This window comes from Lissotriton vulgaris, chromosome 2_1 (genome assembly GCF_964263255.1).
Source record: "Lissotriton vulgaris chromosome 2_1, aLisVul1.2, whole genome shotgun sequence".
In the NCBI taxonomy this organism is placed as follows: Eukaryota; Metazoa; Chordata; class Amphibia; order Caudata; family Salamandridae; genus Lissotriton; species Lissotriton vulgaris.
The window spans coordinates 1,512,201,741-1,512,217,897 of record NC_141687.1 but is presented as its reverse complement, the minus strand read 5'-3'; positions in this window follow the sequence as shown (position 1 = coordinate 1,512,217,897).

Sequence of the window (16,157 nt, the reverse complement as noted above, 5' to 3'; positions counted from 1 at the left end):
GTGTCGGGGGGGTCGTGCAGGGTAGTTTTGCAGTTTAGGGACAGGACTGGGGGTCAGGGGAGGGTTGTGCAGGGGTTAGTGTTTTAGGGTTTAGTGTAGTGGTGCTGTGTTTGTGTAGTGTAGGTTAGTGTTTTAAGGTTTAGGGTAGTGTTGGGGTGTCGTGCAGGGTAGTGTTGTTGTGTAAGGAGCAGACAGGGGGAAGGGTGAGGGTCGTGCAGGGTGTTGTGTTTTAGGGTTTAGGGTAGTGTTGTAGTGTTTGTGTAGTGTAGGGTAGTGTTTTAGGGTTTAGGGTAGTGTTGGGGGGTCGTGCAGGGGAGTGTTTTGTTGTAGTGACAGGACTGGGGGTCAGGGGAGGATTGTGTAGGGGGTAGTGTTTTAGGGTTTACTGTAGTGTTGTGGTGTTTGTGTAGTGTAAGGTAGTGGTTTCGGGTAGTGTTGGGGTGTCGTGCAGGGTAGTGCTGTAGTGTAGGGAGCGGACTCGGGGAGGGTTGTGCAGGGGGTAGTGTTTTAGGGTTTAGGGTAGCATTGTGGTGTTAGTGTAGTGTAGGGTAGTGTTTTAGGGTTTAGGGTGGTGTTGGGGTGTCGTGATGGGTACTATTTGGGTGTAGGGACAGGACTGGGGTCGGGGGAGGTTTGTACAGCGGGAAGTGTTTTAGGTTTTAGGGTAGTGTTGTAGGTTTTAGGGTGGTGTTGTGTAGTCTACAGTAGTGGTTTAGGGTTTAGGGTAGTGTTGGGGGTCGTGAAGGGTAGTGTTTGTGAGTAGAGAAAGGACTGGTGGTAGGGGCAGGGTCGTCCTAGTGGTAGTGATTTATGTTTTAGGGTAATGTAGTGATGTTTGAATAGTGTAGGGTAGTATATGTTTGGGTGTTTGGTTAGTGTTTTAGAGTTTGTTATGTGTGGGCTAGTGTATTTGTATTTAGTATTTAGTGTAGTGTTGGGGTAAATGTCTGTTTTTATTACTAGGCAGGTTTTTAGTTTGCATACATTAACACTTGAAATGTAAAGGTATGCAAACTTTCATTTCATTTCATGAAGCTTTATTCGGTGCATTAAAAGAACAATGACCATAAAAGCACATAAGCAAAATGATTACATAATTATACAGATAAAACAGGATTAAAAAATCATGCTTTTCCTAAGCTGCATTGACTTACATAAAAATGTGGCAATATAAAAACATTTGTCCGGAGAATTCAATTCATAAATCAATTTCATAGCATCATCAACATTAAAAATAGCATATTTTTTAAAAATTGGTTTTAGATAAACAATCCTCAAGTTCATATAGAGAGTACAAATTAGCATAAAGTGCAGGGTGCTCTGTTTCGAGTGGCCATCGCATGGGCATGGTCCAACTGGATGCTTTTTTAATTGTGGGAAAGCCACCAATCCATAGGCCAACCCAAGTCTAAGTCTAGTCAGAACAAACCTATGAGCTGGTCTGGTTACCTGGCTCAAGTACAATTGGGGGCCCTCACTTTTCATATATTTATTGTACAAAATAACTGAAGTGAGGTGTCCGCTGGATGCTACACGTTTTTGGGCTCTTTGCATCATGAAAATTTGTTTCATGTCTGACTTTGAATAGTTACTAGCAGAGCCTGGATCAGCCACTATATTGAGTCCATATATAATTTGAAAACTGTCCACAATATATTTGAGCCCTGGTATCTTCAAACAATTATCCAATTTGAGACAATCCCCAATGACAGACTGGTTAAAGGCTCTCTCTTCCTTAATCCAGATGGCACGCCATACCATTAGTGGCCTAAACAAAATTAGGTCACTTAAGTGGGCAAACCCAGCTTCCCTATGGATCAATTCAGTGGAGGCTGATGTGGGAACACATAGCAATTTTTTAACAAAACAATTTTCCTCCCTTTGCAATGAGTCAGTGTTAGTATAGCCCCACAGCCCCGCCCCATATAATGTGATGGCAACACTCCTCGCATTATATATTTGGATCATGTCTCTAATTCTTCTGTCGCCGATCTTAGTTGCAAATTTAAAAATACCATAGGCGCTTTTCTTCATTTTGGACCTAACATTTATTAAATCATACGACCAACTACCATCATGTTATGTGTAGGCTAGTGTATTTGTATTTAGTATTCAGTGTAGTGTTGGGGCAAATGTCTTTTTTTATTACTAGGCAGGTTTTTAGTTTGCATACATTAACACTTGAAATGTAAAGGTATGCAAACTAAAAACTTGCATAGTAATGGCATTTGCTAAGTAAAAACATTGTAGTAAAATGCTACTAAGTAATGATATGCGAAATAACAAGTCATATTCCTGAAGTACAGATATCTGCGCTCCATCAGTTAGGAGGGCGAATTCACTAATCAATAGTTTTCTTAGCGAGAACTGACAAGGATACAACTTTTAAGGCTGGAGGATGTTGAGACAAGCCAGAGTCACATGACCCCCTGCACCATACCACTTTCATCTGACTGAGCACCCTTTGATGAAGGATCCAGGGAAATCTGTCCAGAAGAGCCATTGAGAATACTTAATTTCTCTGCCTTATAAACCTTTCCCTTCTCTGCTTCTCTGCCAGCTTCTTTCCCACTACACTATGTATACTTGAGAAGTGATTCATTCGGGCTTGTCCAGCTCCACTTCTGGCGGCCATCCTAGCAAATCTTTAGGCAGAGGCCAAGATTATACTGCCAACCAATGTGATAAAAACACCCCTGTGTGCATGACAGCAAGTATTTGTACAAGGTGCTTCTTCTGCACCTGTTGCGACTTCTGCCAAATATGAAAAGTGAGTAGCCGCCAGATTTGCCAGCTTCTTCCAGTTTACAAAATTGAATAGAGCGGGACAGACTTGGTTGTTCCCATATTCTGAAACACAAACAATGGAGAATGGGGTCCCAGGTCTCTTCCCCCCACAACCCTGGACATCATCCTATCCCAGCTGGCACTGGGTCTGCCTCTAAAATTGACAGCCTGCTGTACCACAGCCCTGAAGTAATCCTTTTCTCCCTTGACTTCTCCTCCTAGCATGTACCATCCTCACTGCCTGGGCTCCTCTCTTCCTTGAACTCGCCCTCCCTTGAGGGGCGCCTGGCATTCCTCATACCAACTTGTGATATCCCCCTCCCTCCATGTGCCGATGACCTGAAGCTTTAATCCCTCCCACCTCCCTCAGTCATTAGCCTGCCCTCCTCCTCCCCATCGATATCCTCACTGAGCAGGGAGCCAAGCACTGCGGTCCTGGCCCTGCCCCCTGAAGCCCCTGTTGTTCCAGCCCCCACTTGCTGAACCTTCACGGTATGGCTCAAAATGTGATCTCTCCTTTGCAGAGGCTACCCGCTCAGCTCCAGAGGGCGTGTGGCCCCTGGCAAGCGCAGCACATGGGCCAATTCAGGCGAGGCCTCCCATTTCCCCATAGCACCTGCCCCACAGCCTCACAGATGCGGGGCCGCTCTCCATAAGCAAGAGTGGGCCGCCCACTTATCTCCTAAAGATACCAGATGAACGCACACCTGCCAAGAGCAACTTCCATGACGGGATGAAGGCAGTCACCACCTGGATGAAGGACAGCTGCTTCAAGCTTACCTTAGACAAGACCAAAGTCCTCATCCTTGGTGCCTCCCCCTCTGTTTGGGACGACTCTTGGTGTCCCTCAGTGCTCAGAATCCCCCCACTCCCAAGGACAACGCAAAAAAACCTCATCATCATCCTGGACTCCTCTCTCTCAATTGACCACCAAATCAGCGCCATCTCGTCCTCCTGTTTCCACATGCTCGCCTCCTTTTCAAGATCTTCATGTGGATCCCCACTGAGTCCAAGCCCTCCACAATGCCGACCATGCATACCTCAACCACCACCTCTCCTTCTACACTCCCACCAGACATCTCCGCTCCGCTCTGCCCAACTGACCCTGGCCACTGTCCCACAGATCTGCAAGACCACAGCTGGAGGAAGATCCTTCTCCTACCTCGCTGTGAAGACCTGGAACTCCCTGCCTCTGCACCTTAGGCAACCACCATTGCTGCCACAATTTAGGAAGGACCTCAAGACCTTGCTCTTCAACTGAACTTCAGACCCAGCCCCTCCCCCAACCAGTGCCTTGAGACCCTTAAGGGTGAGTAGCTGCGTTTTATAATACTATGATTGATTGAGGAGGCAACAGAAAGTAAGGCAGGTACTAAGGGGAGAACAGCGAGTGACACACTGCAGACGAAAGAGATAGGGACCTAAAAGGGAGTAGAGGAGCTAGTGGGGGTGACAAAGGGGATAAGGCAGAGGGAAAGGTAGCGGTGGAAAAAAGTGCAGAACTGAACATTAAGAAAACTTCCCTACATGGGGGTTTCGAAACCGCTGGCAGCCCACCTCATGCTGGTGACGAAGAAAAACAATTGAAATATTAAGCACGTGGAGATGTTAAAGTTGCTACATTGGGAGCTTATGGCTAAGGAGGGATCATAAGAGGAGGGACATAAGCTGGCTAAGTGCCCTAAGGTACCGCTCACGTTTGAAAATTGGATGACAGCCTTTTTAATTTATGCTAGTGTGTGCTGTAAGAACACCCCAAAAGGTGCGTGGCAATTTTCAAGTACTTGGATATGATCAGGAAGGTCCAGAATAACTATGGGGGTTATGATTGGCACAATACGATGATGAGTTCTGGGCACCCAGGATTTACAGAGGGGAACGGTGGATGCTGTTCTTTGGCATCACACAATGGGCCCCCCAAATTTGGTAAGACCATCTTTATGGCATGTGGTCTGCCAACTGTACATAGGCCCTTTCAGGGCCGCCCCACTCAGGAGGGGGTGCCTGGAAAAAGTCAGGTAGGGCAGGCAAGCACATGTTGGAATTTTAACAAGGGTGTCTGTACCTGGGACTATATCAGGTTCTGGCATGAATGCTCAAAGTGTGCCTATAATTAGCCCCTTGCCAACTGTTACAGAGCCGCAGGTCCAACCAGTCCCTCAGCAGGACAGTGGCAACAGCAGTCAGGATACACAGGTATTCAGCAGGGTAACAAAGCCTCAGGGTTCTGGAGTGGTCAGGGGACAGAGATCAGGATCAAAAAGCTGGTATGTCCATTATGCTGGAGCGTTTGGAATTCTGGTAGGAAGGTGTTAGATCTGGGGGTCTCTAGTTGGCCAAGGTGTTCACCTTTGTCCAAATAGGGACCATTACTTCTAAGTCAGGATGAGGGGATTACACTCCTTAATAACCCCTGCTCACCCCCTTGGTAGCTTGGCATGAGCAGACGGGCTTAAATCAGAAGCAATGTGTTAAGCATTTGTGAATATTCACAGTAATACAGTGAAAACACTACAGATGGACACAACACAGGTTTCATGAAAATAAGTATTCTTTAGATAGACTTAAACACAAGACCACAAACGACAAAAATACACAATACTACTCTTAAAATGACTTAAAGATGATAAAAGTTGCCTAGTTCAAGTTGATGATAAATGCGACAAAGTTCTCAACAAAGTACCTGGATGCGTAAAGCAAAGTAAACAAAAGGCTTGCAAAAGGGGAGATGCGTCATTTCCGTGATCCGGGGGAGATGATGAGTCGTGCCTCAATGCTTGCTCAGAGTAGGGGATGCGTTGTAATCCTTACCGGTGCGGAGGTGATGCGTAGATTCTCGGCCTGCGGGCCTGTTGCGGTGCGCAACATGGCGCCTTGATGCGATGCGATGATCTGGTTGCGATGCTAGAAGATTGCGCCCTTGATGCAGCGATGCGATGACGATGCATAGACGATCTGGCAGCCTTGCGAAGACTCTGTACTTTGGAGCCATGACAGGCCCTGCGACATGCTTCTCCGGTGATGCAGTGGCGACTCTCACAATGGCGTCACGCTTCTCCGGTGATGCGACAGCAGGCAGCTTCGATGAACACAGGCTTCCAGGGAGATGCAGCGAAGGCTCGCTTCTCTGGCGATGTGACGATTTCAGCTGCAGCGGCGAAACGCTTCCTCTCGATGCGTCGCGCTTTCAGTTCCCAGCGACACGCAAATGTCTGGAGTTGAGAATTCCCAGCAAGGAAATTCAGAGGGGAGCTGGAGATGAAGTCTTTTATCCCTGAGACTTCAGCTGGAGGCAAGCACAGTTCAAGCCCTGGAGAATATTCTGAAGGTGATGAAAGTCCTTAAAAAGTTCCTTCTCCTTTCCTTAGCAATGAAGCAACCACTGCAGGCCAACCCAGCAAACAGCACACTGGCAGAGTGGCAGACCAACTACTGCAGCTTCCTTGGTTCTTCTTGGTTCTTGGCAGAAGGTTTCTTGTTCCAGAAGTGATCTGATTTCTTGGAATCAGGGTCCCAATATTTATACCCCAAAATCCATTGTTCTCTGAAGGCAGAGAGGCCTCTGCCTAGTCTAAACCAGTTCATGAGCACTTTGTTTACATGACTCTCTCCTTCCTTTTACTGTGCAGGGCAAGACATCAGCCGCCCCACAGGAGGTGGAGCCAGCACAGGGGAGGGAAGATACAGCTCTGGAGCACTTTGTTGACAAGATTCCTTCTTTCCTTTCACAGTGCAGGGCATAGACATCAGACAAGCCACAGGAGGTAGAGCCAGCATTGTAGAGGGAAGGCCCAGCCTATTCAAGTCCCAGGTGCAACTCCTCACTCCCATCTAGATGCAGATCTCTCTATTCACCACTGGGCTGCCCCAGCCTGTCTCCTGGAATCCCCCAGCCCTGTCACTCATAAACCCAGACAAGGAATACACAACCTAGCAGAGGCAGGCCTGGACAGTTGGGCAAGAAAATACCTACTTTCTAAAAGTGGTATTTTCAAACACAGAATATTAACACCAACTTTACTAAAATATGTATTTTATCATTCTGAGTTCAGGCATATTAAATTCGAATTTCTACCATGTTCCCTGAGTCAGTTAGGATTAGAAGAATGTAATTTTCTAACTGCCTATTCTGGCCTAAGGAGAACAGGTAGCCTTCAATAGTGAAACACGAAAATGGCTGTAATTCACCATTAGGACATGCTACACACATCAGAGCATGTCCTACCTTATACTTACAATGCACCCTGCCCTTGGGCCTACCATAGGGGTGTCTAATATGAAGCAAAGGGAAAGTTTAGGGAGTGGCAAGTGGGTGCACTTGGCCAAGTCGACAGTGCTAGACTGCACATAGGCCTTGGAATGGCGGGCCTGAGACACACTTTACAAGCTGCTTCTGTGGATGGCACAACCAGTGCTGCAAGCCCACCAGCAGCATTTGATTTACAAACACTGGGCACACATGGTGCACTGTATTAGGGGCTGACAGATAAATCAAATAACCCAATCATGGAATACCCAATTAGTACATCAATTTAACGTAGGGAGCACTTGCACTGTGGCACTGAATAGCAATGGCACAGTGCCCAAAGAATATAACCAGCAAAAACATATCAAAACAGAGGAGGCAATCCGTCGAAAATGTAAGGGAGACTCACGCCACTGATGCCAGGTCTAACAGAAGGTTACAATAATGACAAGCTGTTGTGGAAGGGATTCAGGCAGGGTTCTTGTTTGGGGTACCAGGGTCCGAAAGTGTGCATGTGGGCAAACAACCTTAAGTCAGTTGCGGCAGCGCTATCTGTGGTGTGGGAAAAGCTGCTGAAGGAGATAAGAGAGGGTAGGATGGCAGGCCCTTTTGATGACTGGCCCATGGAGGACTTAATTGTGTCCCCGATTGGGGTGGTTCCTAAAAAAGAAAAAGGTCAGTTTAGGTTCATCCAATACTTGTTGCAGGCTGAGTGTCGCTCACTACATGATTTTATCCCTGAGGAGCTGGCTTCAATTACATATTTTTTGGTGGATGTGGAGATAGGCATAGTTGAACATGTAGGCAGAGGGGCACTGATGACGAAGAGCGATATCAAATTGACTTTCCTGATTTCCAGTTGTTAGGCTTGCAATTTGAGGGCCAGTAGTATGTGGATAAGATGCTTCCTATGGAGTGCTCCATATACTGTGCACTATTTGAATGCTTCAGTATGTTTCTTCAATGGGCTTTATCTGCAAGCTCAGGGGATAGGAAGGTGACTCATTACCTCAATTGATTTTTCTCTCTCTGGAAAAGTCTAGTTCCACGGAGTACCAACGGATGTTGGACAGTTTCCAGGAGCTCATGGACGACCTGGGAGTGCCATTGGCACTGGAAAAGACAGTGGACCAGCACGATACTGTCACTTTTGGGCACTGAGATTGACTCAGTAGAGATGGAGGCTCGCTTACCAGAGGAAAAAAGTTAACCATGCTTTTACTGCTTGATGCAATGCTAGACATGAGCAAGGTTACGGTAAATGAAGTGCATGTACTGCTGGGCCTTCTTAACTTGTATGCAGGGTAATGAGAGCTGAGAAGACGTTCTGTAGCAGGTTAGGGCTCATTGTCGGGGTTGCATTTGTGGCATCACCATGTTAGATTATCAGCGGGGACTAGGAAGAATTTGAGAATGTGGTGTTTTTTCATGGAATCCTTCGACGGGGTGCCCTTGGTGGTACTGACAGATTGGTACGGGATGAACAAATTTCCTTGGACGCTGCAGGGGTCGTAGGATTTGGACTGTACTGGCAAAGGAAATGTTGTGCAGAAGAATGGCCTTTTGCCTGGAAGTGGTGAGGGCACAGTATCGTGTTTTTGGAATGGTTTCCACTGGTGGTTGCAGAGGTGCTGTGGGGAGATCAACTGGCCCGCAAGAAAGTTCTCTTTCACATTGACAACATTGCAGTAGTGCCGGTGGCTAACATTCAATCAGCTAGGGATGCTCAGATGTTAAAGTTGCTGCAAGTCTTTGTGTTGCATTGCCTACAGAATGACATTTTGTTTTGGGCAAGACACGTGCCAGGTGTGAACAATGACATTGCAGATCCTTTGTCTCGTTTGCTGTGGGAGAGTTTCCATGGGCTGGCAACAGAGGCAGATGGAGTCCAGACCAGGATGCCACAGGAGCTTTGGTCAGTAGGCGAAAAAGGACTAATGCTTGTGATGGAGTAATTGACTTTGTTGACACTTAGGGCTTATAGGTAGGCCTGGGGGTAGTTTTTATCTAGTGGGGCAAATAGGAGGGAGGACACTTGAGCCAGGATGGAGGATGTTGTCCAGTTTTTTTATGCAATAGATTGAAAAAGGACGATCTAGGGTACTATTGAGGGTAAGCTAGTGGAAATTGCCTTCAAGAGGAAGCTGTTGTGGGGTTACACTCCGTCGGCGGGAGAGTTGAGGTGAGAATACTGGAAGGGTGGGCTAGACAAGTGGGACGTCGAGGTCCTTGAAGGCGTCCCTTAACGTGAGATTTATTTACCCCAGTGATTAAGAGTCTTCCTGGAGTCTGTGCGAAAGGGTATGAACGGGTCTCGTTTTCAGCTTTGATGTCATGGATTTTTTTTTAGCTTTCAGCGTGTCATAGTTATTGGGAGGTAGGGTGTTTCTTCGGGAAGAAGTGTGTCCATGCGAGGCAGGCATACACATATGGTTTCATAGGTCAAAAATGGATCAGAGGGAGCAGAGTTCTTATGTTTTGTTGCACCATTTTCCAGTAAGCGCGTTTTGGCCTGACCTGTGCAGCACTGCCTCTTTGCAAGAGTCTTCAGGGGAGGAGGGAGATTTTGTTTTAAAACCCCTTCGATGGTAAGTGAGTACATGCTTTTCAGCTACAGGCAGTATTACGGAAAGGTCTGACTGGACTACGTTTTGAGGCAAGGGGTTTTGGGACTCATTCTGTCTGTATTGCCATGGCGACTGAGGCAGGCAAACGAGGTTTGAGTAAAGAAGACATTACCAGCCTGAGCAGATGGGCTTCCAATTGCATTCAGCGCTATGTGCAGGAGGTGGAGGGGCTTTGCTAAGCCTATGTTCTCTTCTTATACCTTTTTATTGTTTATTTTTTTAGGTTTGCTTCCAGGCCCACAGGTAGACAAACTGTCAGTTTGAATAATTGGACATTCCTTTATTAAATGGGTGGCACGGAAGGCGAGGCAGACCTCCCCTCACTGTTGCCCACTACAATGGCAGGGTAGAGGGGGTGAGAGAGAAGGAGTTGATCTTGTGTTTGAACTGGTGGATTTTAAGGCAGCAATGGCCAGCCATTTTATTTATTTATTAGGGGCAAATGACTTAGTTGTAGAAAAGAGTGTTGTGTTAATGAGAGACATGAAGGATAAGTTGCAGGAGATTCTTAGGCAATGGGCAGGCTACCATATCACGTGGACTGATTTTATACCACAAAGGGAGTGGAAAGGGGCAATGAAATCTTCTGCGATCAAGAAAGCAAGGAGGAAGGTAAGTTGGGAAATTAATGTTTTTTGTAGTTAAACTAGTGACAAGGATGAAGCATTTGGAACTGAAGTATGATGCAGTGGAGTTTTGTAGCAGAGATGGCATCCATCTTTCATATATGGAAACGCATTTGTACTTGCAGCAGATTCAGGATGCCCTGGCCAAGGTTTGTAATGTGTGCTAATACTTAAAAGACAGGTTGGGGGGACTGAAAAGTTGTTAGAGACTTTTCTGGGTGGCAGTGGGCAGACAGGTTGGCATGGTTTAGCATAGTTTATTGTTGGTGACAGCAGCATTCCAGGCTGAAAGGGAATGGGTAGAAAAGTTCATGCCTGTACTAGAAGGAAGTTTAAGGTTCATTAGGAAGGTAGGTTAGTAACAGGTTAATAGTTGATGTAAAATTCATGGGAGGTTAAGGGTCTCAATTGCTGAAGATCAGCCCAGGAGAAAGTACAGAATTGCAGGTTTAAGATTTGTTAGGGAAGGGACTTTTAGGGTTGCAGAGTAGTTAAAGTAGGTAACAATTGTATAGTGAGGTGGTAGTATTGTACGGGGCAGGCACAAGTTTATAACTGTGATGTGCACCTGTTTCAATAAAAAGCAGCCTTTTTACACTATTATTATGTCAGTGGTTTGCGCTGTCTCCCATATTCCCCAATGGAGAATTTGTGGGGCAGACGACTACAGGGAGGTCTGTCCCCAGGGATTATTTGGGGAATGGATCAGTCAGAACGACTGCTTCCTTATTTGGGTTTGGTTGGGATATGGTTGGGGATACAATGTAGCTCAAGTATAAAATGGGGACATTTTGAATGTAACGTTGTAACACAGTGGCTGGTATTAGGGATAGTGAGTTTTTTCCACCCTCCCATGCCCAAGATTCAGGTTTCAGGGGGGGTTTCTGTTTTGACCTCTGGTTGATACATTTTCCTTGGATTTGTTTTGGAACAGGTGTGCAGGGAAAGAAGGCAAATGTTCGGTTGTTGCTTTTGAGGTAGGTGCATAGCAGTGGGTAGGCAAGGTGGCATGGTTTAGAATAGTTTATTGTTTATTGTATTGTTAGTGAAAGTGGCAAACCAGGCTGAAAGGGATTGGAAGACAAGGTCATGCCCGGACTAGGTGGGAAGTTTAAGGTTCAATAGGAAGTTAGGTTTGTTACAAGTTAATAGTTGCTGTAAAATACATGGGAGTTTAAGGGTCCCAGTTGCTGAGGATCAGCTCAGGTGGAGGTACAGAATTACAGGTTTAAGCGTTGTGAGGGGAGGGGCTTTTAGGGGTGGAGGTAGTTAAAGTAGATAACAATTTGTGTATAGTGAGGTGGTAGCTGTGTATGGCGCTTGCACAGGTTTATAATTGTGAAGCACCTGTATCAATAAAAAGCGTCCTTTTTCACACTAGTATGCTGTCAGTGGTTTGTGCTATCTCCCATATTCCCCAAATGCAGGCCTGCCCAGAATGGCCCAAAGAGCTTGTGCTGACACTGCTTAACATGCCTGTTAAGGGCCTCTGTCCTCATCACTCTCTGAACCGCACATGGCACGTCCCATGGCACCATCAGGAGGGAGAACATCAAGGCCACTAATCAACACAGCAAGCTGCCACCACACTCCTCCGCCATGCTCTCTGCTCCGGCCCCCATGTGGGGCCTCCTAATGCGCTGGGATTACTCCTCTGCACTTGTATCAAGCCACCATTGCTGCTACCACAAAAAGTCACAGGTACAGTTGGTTAGGGCTCAGTGTCCTCCTGAGGTTATCCTCATGCCACCATATTTACCACGATACCTCCACAAAAATTATTTAACATTAAAAATTACATTTGTCACAGCCTTTCCATTGAATTTTGGTTTGGGAACGGAAATGTTCTTCTTCATGTTTGAATCAGAGCAAATAGAAACTTGTTTGTACAGGCGCAGTAGTCTTAAGGATCTATTGTAAGGTATTCTGCTTTGCCAACAAATCTGGACACAGTGAATATTTCTACAACCGGTTTTCACTAACTGGACAGAGAACCCTGACAGTTCCTCTGGCTGACTTGTGCCTTCTGCATGTTGTTCTGGCCTGTTTCCAAAATTGGAATACAGCATCCTCTGATATATCTACACAGGCTTTGTCACCCTCTATACCATTGCTTACCATAATGATATTGGATTTTTGAATAATGCAAAACAGAATAGAGTGATGCAATGATGCTAAAACAATAGGATTTTTCCTGCATTGCTGTAGTACTTTTTAACATGGACAGGATGAAAGACAGAGGTAGCTCTACCTATTACGTATTATATGTAAAGGACACAGAACTGGTCACTGGACTCTCAACACACTAAGCTATCTTTACAGCTATATATATATACACTGTTTGACATCGCGAGCGCAAGGTAAGTGATTTTATTTATTTTACATTCCCTATCCTGTCGTTTTTCACTTTCACCCTCCTGCCTCCGCCACGCCCTGCCCCACTGCACTTACCTGCACAGACCCCCACTTGTGTATAGAACCCTTCTCTCATAAACATTGACAAAGTATTCAGGGTTGTCTTTTTATCAATAAAAAGATGTGAATTGTATGAAGATTTCTATTTGTTTTGAAGATGGTTGGTAATCTTAAAACTGCGGCAGTGGATTGAACTCCAGGCACAATGGTATGAAGTGTATTAAACTACATCCTCTTCTCATGAGGGCTGCTGTACTTTAAGGGAACAGTTACAACACTTCTCCTCAAGCCTCCCACGCTTCGGATGAGACAGTGAAATGGCTTCTTAGGACTGCACTATCTAGTCTGTCTACTGCAATGGAATAGTGCAATGGAACTATATGGGCATTACCTGTAATTCACAGCAGCACTACTAAGGTCCAGATTACGAGTTGCATGTAATATTCTGACCCATGCACCCTGTTTACATGTGGGAAAGAATTCCAAGTTTGAATGTATTTAACGCATCTGACATTTATTGGCTTGTTAAATAACTCAACTTATGTTAAACTCCGGCGGGTCAAACCTAGTGAAATTTATCAGGGGAAAACATACAGTGTTTTATTAACAAGGAGGTTGCGCCACCATTGCATCATCATTTTTTACGTATTTGCGGTGCTTTCAGCAATCCACATTTACAAGGTGACATGTCTAGGGCGATGCATTACTTCTTGGACTACTTACTGCATCAAAATGTACCTGCGCCTGTACCGGCTGCGTCATGTAAGTATTAATATATGCAAAGTAGGTTTTCTATCATAATTTCCACTGTAAAACAGACTCATTGATATTTACGAGATTTTTTAAAAGTGACGCATCACCATCAAGTGTGATATAGAGGACCAAAAGCATAAAAAATCCTCCACTGTGGAAAACCATACATAGGAAAATACACATTGGGTTTGGTATATAAAGAGAAGCCAGACTGAACAGTGTGGCAAGCACACCTACGCCATGGAGGTGCTGATTTTGCAGCTGGGAGTCACAAAGAGATGACCATAACCCCTCTACCCCCAACCGAAAGGCAGCACAGGAGAAGAGAGCACGTTTATCAGCAGTGGACTTCCCTCATTGATAACTCAGGGAGGATGATGTAATCACATACTACTGACTCAGGAGGGAGTCATTTGTCCATCTGCTAAACCAGATAGTGCTAAAGCTCCAGCCACCAACTTCCAGTTCCACCACCATCCCTCTGCAGGTCAAGTTCATGACTGTCGTCTACAGGTTGACATCTGGGTCATTCCAGATTACAACAGCCAGAGTGGTTGGAATCTAACAGCCACCTTTCTCAGTTTTCCCACCCTCTGTCCTGGACACCATCATCTGCCTAACACCACAGTACCTCAACTTCCCCAACACACAATGACTGCAGCTGGAGATCAAGTAAGGCTACTACGTTTCCCACATGTGCTTGGTGCCGTGGACTACACACATGTGCAACTGTTCCCCAGTGCAGCTACATCCCATTTCTACGGGAACCAGAAGCACACATGCTTGATGAATGTCAAGGTCATCGTGGACCATTGGGAATGTTCACCAACGTGTTGTCCAAATACCCCTGCAGTGTGCATGATGCATACATCTTCAGGCCCTCTGTCATCAATGAGCACTTCCTGAATGGCATATATAAGAATGGCCTACTGGTTGGTAATTACATCTGAAGTATATGATAGACCTAATAACAGTAAATAAAAAACGACCCAATGGGCAGACCTGTGTGTGCTGCCTGTGACAGTGCATATATAGGAGGGGTGGTTCTTATGTGCCAAGATGTGCTAAGCCACTGCCTATGTCTATCAATCGTGGGATAAATGCAATGCTTGGACACATGTGGTATTGCAACACTGTGTGCCGGGAAGAACTGCCATGGCTGTTGTCTTTGTGTTCAAATCATGCACCACATGTACTCACCATATTACACTTCCAAAAAGGAAGTTAACAATTTGAAGGCTCCGTTATCGCTAGTTAGTGCAGCAACAACATCAGTGGTTCTACAGGGACATATGTATTTGTGTGTGTGAAATAGGTTCATACTGGTACAGCCTACTTAAGGATGACAACAAACCCCAATTTGTGATCAACTTACTCTCACTTATTGCGGTAATGGACCTTCAAAACACCTATAACACTAAGTCACAGCCCAAATGTTTTTGACCCACTGTGGTACTGTCAAAAGTAGGAGCCATACACATGTTTCAATCTGACACAGAGAACAGGAATAGACATGTGGAATTAATTGTGCCAATCTTCATGTAACCAATTGGGTACAATAGTGGCAATACACATAACAGACATGTACTTGAATGAGGCTTGATCAATCACCATGAGCATTGAGTAAACTTTTCTCTCTTTGTCTTGTCAGTTGACCAAGGATATGGGTCATGATCTCGTTTGCACATCCACAGAGGCTGAGCGCACCTACAGCAATGCATTGGACAAGACCAAGGGGACCATGGACTGGACCTTTGGGATATTGAAGTCTTGTTTGCGCTGTTTGGACTTGTTCGCGGGCCAACTGCTACACTCCCCCCATAGAGTTTGCAAAATGATCTTGGTTTGTTGTATATTGCACAACTTTTGTGTGCGTACAAATGTCCCATGAGACGAGTGCCATGAGGAGCAGGAAGCAGCGGATGAGGATGAAGATGAGGACAGGGGAGAAAATGTATGCACAATTGCTGGGAGTCAGCAAAGGAACACCATTGTGCAGAACTTTTTCACTGAAACAGGATTCATTGTTGTTAGAAATTCGGGGTCTCTAGTGGGCATTGGCTAGCCCCTTTCCAAGTAGGGACCTTTATTTTAGTCACAGTAAAGAGATTACACAGCTAAAATAATCCCTGCTCATCCCCTTTGTAGTTTGGCACGAGCAGTCAGGCTTATCTCAGAGGCAATGTGTAAAGCATGTGTACATACATATACAGTAACACAGTGAAAACACCACAAATGGACACCATTCCAGTTTGGAAAAATAACCAATATTTATCTGAATGCTACAAGACCAGAACAACAAAAATGTAACATACGCAAATAAAGATATCACTTTTAAAATGTTCAAAACAGTTGAGTCCATAGGAAACTATAGATACGCCACTTTTATCACAAAGTATCTGTGATGCATCAAAATCAAAGACATAAACAGGAGCAGGGAAGTTGAGGCACCAGAAAAGCAGAGCAATGCATCAATTCCTTATTCTCAGGAGAGGTGATGCATCGGTTTCTTACTTCCATACGAGGTGATGTGTCGATTCCTTACTGCAGCAGAGGGGCGGTGATGCGTTGATTCCTTACTGTCAGGGAAGGTGACGCGTTGAGTCCATGTCAGGACCAGAGGCTCCGATTATGCCATATTCTTGCTTCGCTTTATTCTTACATAAAAACACAGCAGCTAGAAAAAAAATACTAACTTGATCT